Here is an 8,348-nt window from a genome sequence, read left to right as displayed (position 1 = left end):
AGAATTTTTAAATGCCATAATAATTTTACTCTATGGGATGTAACATGCTTATAAATTCTGATATGTTTATATTAATTGTTATAGAATGTCAATTAAAATTAATCATCTGCAGAGGAAGTGCATTAAAACCTTATATATAATACTGTAATTGTGTCTGCAGGAAATAGTGATTACAAAAATTTCTAAGACAAACTGTGAGAAATGAATATGGGAAAATAAGATTATGTTTCTAAAGGTGCTAAAAGTTATACATTACTATGAAAAAGTTTATTTTTATACCATTATGTACTGTCATATGGGCACTCGCACTTTTTATTTTGTTCCTTTTCTTAGAGGCACAAATCAAATTCAGTTATAAACAGCTCTGGTCTACTGTATCAACTTGGCAAGCATTGGTGACTAATTGTTTGTAGAGATCAGGGGTAAGGTGAAATTAGAAAGGACTTCAAGGTGCTGAACTTGGGTAATGCTATAAAAATAAGTAAGGTTGTAAATTTGGAGGCCAAAAGATTGAAGATTTGGCCTTATTTATGTGAAGTAGTCTTATGTCCATAAATAAAATCTGGAGATCATAAGAGAGAGACATCAGGATTGGAGATACAGACACACAGATTATGAAGACAGTGGAAGGTGTGGCAAGTGATTAGTTTACCAAAATAAGATACTGAAAAAAGAAAAAAAAAAGACAAAGGATTTCAATTCTAGGAAATAGTGGATAGGAAACCAACGAAAGAGATAGGAAAGGAGAAAGTGGGAGGTAGGAGAATCTGTAGCAGTGAGCAGTGCCACAAAATCAGCTGGGTGGTGGTAGGGAAACCTTCCGAAAGAAGAGGTTGCATCAATAAAGAACTGGTTAAATACATTATTATTGGAACATTCATATACTGGAAGTCTATGTCGTTATTAAAAAGGATGAGGTCAGTCTGCATGTACTGATGTTGAAAAAGTTATACAAAAAAAGGTGAGGGACAGAATAGCAAATGTGGCATTGTACTGTTTGCACACAGAAGAGGATACACGTAATCTTTGGATTGGTACACAGGAAGCTGACAGCAGTGATTGCCTCTAGGGAGGGGACCTGAGAGCTAGAGATCAGATAGGGAGAGAGGTTTAATTTCACTATCTTTTTGTACCATTTACAGTTTTTTTTTTTTTTACCATGCATATAAAAACAAATGATTAAAAAAGAGAGGGGTTTAGTAAACATTGTCAAATACTGTAAAAATGTTAAAGAGGACATAGACAGAGATAAAGGCCATTAGCCTCGATGATTAAGGGGCCTTGGTAACTTTGAGAAAGTAGGTTCAGTTGAGCCATTTGAGTACTGAGAGAGAGAACTGTATTGTAAGTGGTCAGAGAGCATACTTTAGGAAGACAAAATTTATCTTGAGATAATCAAGGTTTGATGGAATAAATTTGTGAACTGATCAGTTGTGTGTGTGTGCATATATACATATATATTTAACATATACTTACATGTACTTTTTTCTAGTTATGGAAAGGCAATAATGGATTTTATCTGGGACTAGAAATTGGCAAGTAGGATGTGACAGAAAGACATGCAGCTGAGGAATTTAGAGCACCAGTAAAAGCACTTGGAGGTGAACAGAGGGTGGACAGGATGGAGAAAACCTGCTGAAGATTGCAGGTGAGCTAGGTGTGGATGATACCATAATGGAAATAACTTGGAGGACATTTTTTACACCAACAGAGGTAATTGAATAACAGGAATCATACCCATTTTGAGGCACAGAAATCAAGGCAATAACTTTTACCTACCATTCAGCAGATTGATAGAAAATCATCAGATTTTAGCTACAAAAGATATAATTCTATTTTATAATAGTCAGCAAAGAGAAAGCAGTTTAAAGCCAATTTTATGCACTTAGGTTTTATCAAAAGAGAAATGGTAAGCTAACTTGATACACTGCCAACTTTTGATCACAGAAAATTGTTTCTGGAAAGTATGATTTCCATAAAAGGAGTAACTTAAGAGACAAAATCAAGAGTTAGTATAATCAAAATTCTGCATATTGTATTTTAGTGAAACAATAAATGTGACATAAGCCAACTTAGAGCAAATGGAAGCATCCCACAATGGTTATTTCATGGCACTGCCAGATGAGTTCTTGGGGAACACACTAGAGAGTGTTTCTGGAGGTAAATAAGACCCACTCTAGGGTATCTTCATGGTTGAACCTCCACTAAAGTGAAATAAAACAATACTTGGCCCTGAAGAGATCATAGCTAAGTCCTTCATGGGCTACAAAAGCCTGGGGACATTCCTGAACCTGATTTTATAGGATTACACTGCCACTAAACTTGCCCCTGGGACAGAGTCTGGTGTTTCTTGTGGTGGCAGGTCAAGTCAGATTTGGGACTAGTTGAGAAACTGTCCTTATTGTGGCTCACATGTGGGAACCTACCTTTTCAACTGGATCTAAGTAATATTCCATGAATTGGTGCAGAAAAGCATGCAAGAGTCTCACACACACAAAAATGCTAGTGTACTTTTAAAGATATGGCTTTTTAAGATAAATCATCGGACAAAAATAAACAAAACAGTCAAACTCAGTAAGTGAAAAGTGTTCACCTATTAAGAGTTTGAAAATTAGCTTTGATCAGAGTTAGGTAGACAAAGACAATGAAATAGTTATCACTTGGGCAGGGTTATTCTTCACTGGTCAACTTGAAGCAGTCAGGGTAAACCAGCTAAGTGATTTTGAAAACCATTAATTTTTCTCCTTTTTGTCTAAAAGAACTGATATATTTGCAGATAGTCTTGCCTGTCCTCTAGAAAATACATAGATTATAGTATATTCGGGCTGTAAAATCAAATGAAGTTAAATGTCTTAAAAACACTAGTTTTTATTTTTATTTTATTTTATTTTATTTTATTTTATTTTATTTTATTTTATTTTTCGTCTTTTTTCGTGACCGGCAACGGATGGCAACCCTCGGTGTTGCGCCCACACCTCGCTCAGCCAGTGAGCGGCCGGTCTGTATGTGGGATCCGAACCCTCGGCGGGAGCGCCGCCGCACTCGCAAGCAGTGCACTGTAGCAGTGTGCCACAGGGCCGGCCCAAAACACTAGTTTTTAAAATGAAAAAGTAATACATACACATAGCAGAAATTTCAAAAGGGTATAGAAAGAAAAGTAGGTTTTATTCTCAAAAGGCAGTTATTTGTTTCTAATTTCTTGTGCATCATATAGAAAAAGAAATATTCTATTACACAAGCGTGTGTGTATATGTATTCCTTAAAAAATACTAACTGGAATATAAGTTCTTCCTTAACAATGTATCTTAGAGATATTTTCCCATCAGTAGACATAAAGCCATCTCATTCTAACAGCTGCATAATATTTTACAGTAGGGATACACTCTCATTTATTTAGCCAATATCTTATTTATGGATATTATTTTTTCGGTTTGTTAATTTTCTCAAACAACGCTGAAACAAATATCTTTTCACACGTCTTTGTGCACAAATGCAAATATATTGCTTGTATAAATTTATAGAAATGGAATGGTTGGGTCTAAGGGTATGATATTTACAGATTGCAGGTCTATAAATATCACCGAGGTCATGGGTTCAGATCCCCGTAACAGCCAGCCGCCAAAAAAAAAAAAGACGTTTGAAGGGGTATGAATATTTAAAATTTTGGTAAATACTGGGAAATTTAACTTTAACTATACTGTATGTACAGTCTCACCAATAGTGTACGAAAGTGCCTGTTTCTCCACACCCTTGCCCACACAGTGTATTATCAAAAGTTTTCATCTTTGGTAACTGAAGAGAGAAAACTTATTTCATTTCAATTTTTTTATAGTTATAAGTATGATTGCGAAATAATACTTCTTAATTATAGATTAGTGCTGAAACTGAGAATTTTCTAAAGTCATATATTTCTTTGGCTTTCTTTCGGGAGAGGGGTCCTAGAAAATTTATTGTTATAGGAAGAAAATGTAATGTTGATAAAATTTTCTTACATAGTGTGTAGCAATAAACTATTTTAACAAGTGACGGTTTCATAGATAAGTTTCAGTTTTCGAAAAAGGGGAAGAAACGCCATTCCGTGGCTTGATGTGGGTTTGTCAGTTATCACCCCACACCCCCCACTTGCCGGGACTTCCCACTGCTTCTTTAGCACAAAGCAGACTTGACCGAAAACAGTTCTTTTTCCATGGGATCGGTTATAAAAAGAATGGCAATGCAACGAGCAGCTTAGCCTCTTCATCTCGTGTCAGTGAAAAGGCTTGTGGACATTTCTGGAAAGAGTACTGCCTGGCTTGTTCATCTCTAGTCAATTGCTGTGTTTCTGCAGAATCGAAGGAGCAGATTGGTTAGTGAAGGTAAGAAAAAGGAGGCTACGAGTCCTACGAGAGCTGTGCTCTCATTCTTTGTCGTTTCTCGTCTCATACTTTCTTAGCTCTTTATCACCAGAACTCAGATCCAATCTTATGACATCTAAAACACTTTTTTAGCTTACCGAATTAGAAGTGAGTGGGACTTTAAGCAAGCATTCAGTGGAGTTGGACAATAAAGAGAAATTAAGCCAGATACTTCCTTTTCTTACTTCTCGTGGCCACATGTTGGACATTTCTAAAATATTCTGTTTTTACCTAAAATTTTTGGCTGATCTGGTCAAATATTTATCGTGTAATTTATTCAGTTCTCTTTTACTAGTTGCTACACCAGTTTAGATTCTGAGTTTTTAAAAGAAGGCCTAAAAACCTAAGACACATTTTGTAGGGACAACACAGCTCTTGAATTGGGTTGCAGTGATGTGGTTTTAGAGATGAGCACAACCACAGTACATTCCAATTGGATTTGATTCTCAATTATTCAGTTCAGCGAGCTCGTGATTGTGTTTTTATATGTGACAGGACATATTCAAAGTGAATGTGACCTATAGTGATGATGCTTTTCAAATTGTCATCTGGGTTATTTGTGGAAAGTCTGCCTTTTAGTTTTAAAGACAGCCCATGCATGGGTGGACTTTTGTTTGAGTTATCTGTAGACCTGCTCAAACATTCTTTCTCTTGTGCCTGAATCTGTGTTTGAACATAAACCTGGTTTGGTCAGAATATTCATATTGGTATTTTTATAACATTTCTTGCATAGGTCAAGATCGTTTCTGAGCTTGAGACGCTTCTCATAGGAGTGAAGAGTATTTGAAATCTGGGTTAGACGTCCATATCATAACGATAATTTTGGAGATATACAAAGGTAATGCACTCTATTATCTCAGAGCAAAGTGATGTTTGAAATACTTATATCAAGTTACTGAAACATTTCCAATCACATACATAATGATTATTTTAGATAGATAAGATACTGTCCCTCTAGGGTCTTAATAAATGTCATGCAATGTAAATGTGCCTTCACTAACTAAATAAGTTATTTTCCCCCCAATTTTTATTTTGAAACGTGTCAAACCTATGTAAAAATAGAATACTACAATAAACATCGTGCACATTAATCAATTGTATCATTTTGCCACGTTTACTTTCTCTCTGTATCTGCTTCTCTTTCTCTCCACACACACACACACACACACACACACACACACACACACACACACACAGACACACACAGTTTTTTGGGGGGGGTGGCTAACTGGTAAGGGGATCTGAACCGTTGGCCTTGGTGTTAGTAGCGTCACACTCTCCCAAGACCCCTAAATTCTTGAGCACGTATCTCCTAAGAATAAGGGCAGTCTTCTACATAATTATAACATAAATATAACACCGTGGATTTTTTTTTTAAAAAGATGACCGGTAAGGGGATCTTAACCCTTGACTTGGTGTTGTCGGCACCACGCTTAGCCAGTGAGCAAACCGGCCATCCCTATATGGGATCCGAACCCGGGGCCTTGGTGTTATCAGCACCGCACTCTCCCGAGTGAGCCACGGGCCGGCCCATCACCATGGAAATTTAACATCAGTACAATACTGCTATCTGATATTTGACCCACATTCAAATTTTCCCATTTATCTACATGTCCTCTTAGAGCTTTTCTAGTTTTCTTTTTTTTTTTGGTGGCTGGCTGGTAAGGGGATCTGAACCTTTCACTTTAGTGTTACAAGGCCTCGCTCCAACCAACTGAGCTGAACCAGCCAGTTTACAGCCTTTCTATTTTTAAAATCCGGAATCCAATCAAGAATTTTGCATCTTATTGGTTGTCATGCCTACAATTAAGTAAATGTTAATGGTAATAGGGATAATTAATAGTGATTAACAATATGAAAATTTAACATCAATACAATACTATTATTATCGATTTTTTTATTTTTTAGTCCTCTCATTTTGTGTCAATGTACATTAAAAGTAATTTTAAAAAGTGATCATAAGGTTTAAATTTTTAATTTGTGAGATATCAAGAAAGAATACAAAGAAAAATCTAAACTATGATAAAAATATACTAACATTTCTGCACCAAATTTTATGTTTTCTGAAACAAGGAAATTCATACTTCAGATAAAGCCCTTGGAAGCAGCTGTTACCTTTCATCATAAGAATCTAAGCAGAACCAGGCTGGCCAAATAACTTAGTTGGTTAGAGCATGGTGCTGATAACCCGAAGGTCGAGGGTTCCATATCTATACTGACCAGCCACCACCCCAAAACCAAAACAAAGTTACACTCCACTTATATAAAAAAAATATAAGCAGAACCAAACACAAAATTATTTATTTACTTGGTGATGTTAATATGGAAAACATGAGACTTTCGACTTATGCTTATACTATCTTGGCCATCAAGTTAGACTTTCAGAAATTAATTTAAGTAAGAATCATCTCGTATTTGATAGAAGCATAGATAATCCCACATTATATGTTTGTAACAGGAATTGAAATATGGATGAGTGACACCTTAGAGAGTTTGTCAATAAATGAAGTAAGAGATAAAGTAATAGGAATATAATCTAAGGAATGTGCTTGATTGGTTATTTCCAGCTCTGAAGAACTGGTATTTTTAAAGGTAAGTGTAAGAAAACTGCAGATAATGCAGGGAGATACTTCCTAAAGAAACTCTTTGTTTCGGGTAAAATTCTTATATTATTCATTGAAAAAAAAAATTAAAACATGTAATACAGATTTGGTTACATTATTATAATTAGATCCTGAACAAAACAATATTCAAGTTTTTCAATGATGACTTTTCAGTGATTTATCTGCAAGTCCTCCAAATAAGGTTTTAAAAAACATTTACTTTGGAATTATGGACTTTAAAATTTATATTATAGGGGAACTAAAGAGGTGAAGAGAGAAAATAGAGGATTTCGAGGTTTGGGGGTATTAAAAATAACATCTCTGATATATACACACAATCTTAACAAGACAGTTTGTTTCACCACCATCAAATCTGAGGCAAATATAAATTTGCTCATCTGATTTGAAAACTGAAAAATAATAGTGTGTTGAAGAATGTCAGTGAAAACATTGCTGGTGAGAGAATAAATTGGTCCAAGCACCTTGAAGCCAATTTGGCAATAGCTGTGATCTAGTAATGCTGCTGCTCCAAATCTGGCCTAAGGAAACATTTATGGAGGCATATGCAAAGATTGCACATAGTCAAAAAGCCAGAAAAACCTCAATGTCCACTATAACAAGTGATTTACTAAAATAAGATGTGCCCATAGATGTCATAACTGAGGACTGGCTAGTTGGCTCAGTTGGTTAGAGTGCAGTGTTGATAACACCAAGGTCAAGGGTTTGAATCCCTGTGCCAGCTAGCTGCAAAAAAAAAAATTAATAATAATAATAATAAATATATATATACACGTATATATATATTTATATATATGTATGTATATATATAAAGATGTCATAACTGTTTAAAAGGTAGATCTATATAAGCAGACATGCTGGTGGGAGCCCAACTGCATCCCAGCTAGCTAGGTCCAAGATTTTCTATGAAACAGCAGATAAGAATTTCCTGGCTTTAATTCCAAGAGGTTGTAGCCTGTGATGCTGCTAGGAGGCACCTCTATCCACTTCATCCTTATTATGTGCATTCGCTGTCTTCTTTGTGCCCACCTCAATCCACCCTCTTCAGGTGTCTTAGTTTGCACATGCCCAAAATGTTGTTCAAGAGGCAGAATCTGTTCTCTGCTGCCTTATCACCTCCAATTTCCCCATGCCCCACCAATCCCCAATTTTCTTGCTTTCTTTTTGCTCTTGCCAGTTACTTCTTCATTCCAAATACTGTTCCAATGATTTATTTTACCATTTAAGGTAGTAGCTGGGTTTTACTAAAGTTCCATGAAATCCTCCCCATACTGGCCAGCTGCCAACCCCCCCCCCCCCAAAAAAAAAAAAACCCAAAAAAAAAAAAAATTCC

At 35.9% G+C, this 8,348-nt stretch overlaps 1 protein-coding gene across 1 annotated transcript in view; it reads left to right on the top strand.

The window, feature by feature from the left end:
- The first annotated feature begins 5,150 nt into the window (after positions 1-5,150).
- Positions 5,151-8,348, top strand: part of LOC103590378 (chromosome unknown open reading frame, human CXorf21) — a 13,465-nt gene continuing 10,267 nt past the window's right edge. The window contains exon 1 of the mRNA XM_008572600.1: positions 5,151-5,232. The gene's annotated coding sequence lies outside the window, so the exon portion shown is untranslated. The remainder of the gene's footprint in view (positions 5,233-8,348) is intronic.

The sequence above is a fragment of the Galeopterus variegatus genome, unplaced genomic scaffold, assembly GCF_000696425.1.
Source record: "Galeopterus variegatus unplaced genomic scaffold, G_variegatus-3.0.2 Scaffold809, whole genome shotgun sequence".
NCBI classification, from domain to species: Eukaryota; Metazoa; Chordata; class Mammalia; order Dermoptera; family Cynocephalidae; genus Galeopterus; species Galeopterus variegatus.
The sequence above is the reverse complement of the archived record's forward strand: the minus strand, read 5'-3'. Positions and strand labels throughout refer to the sequence as shown.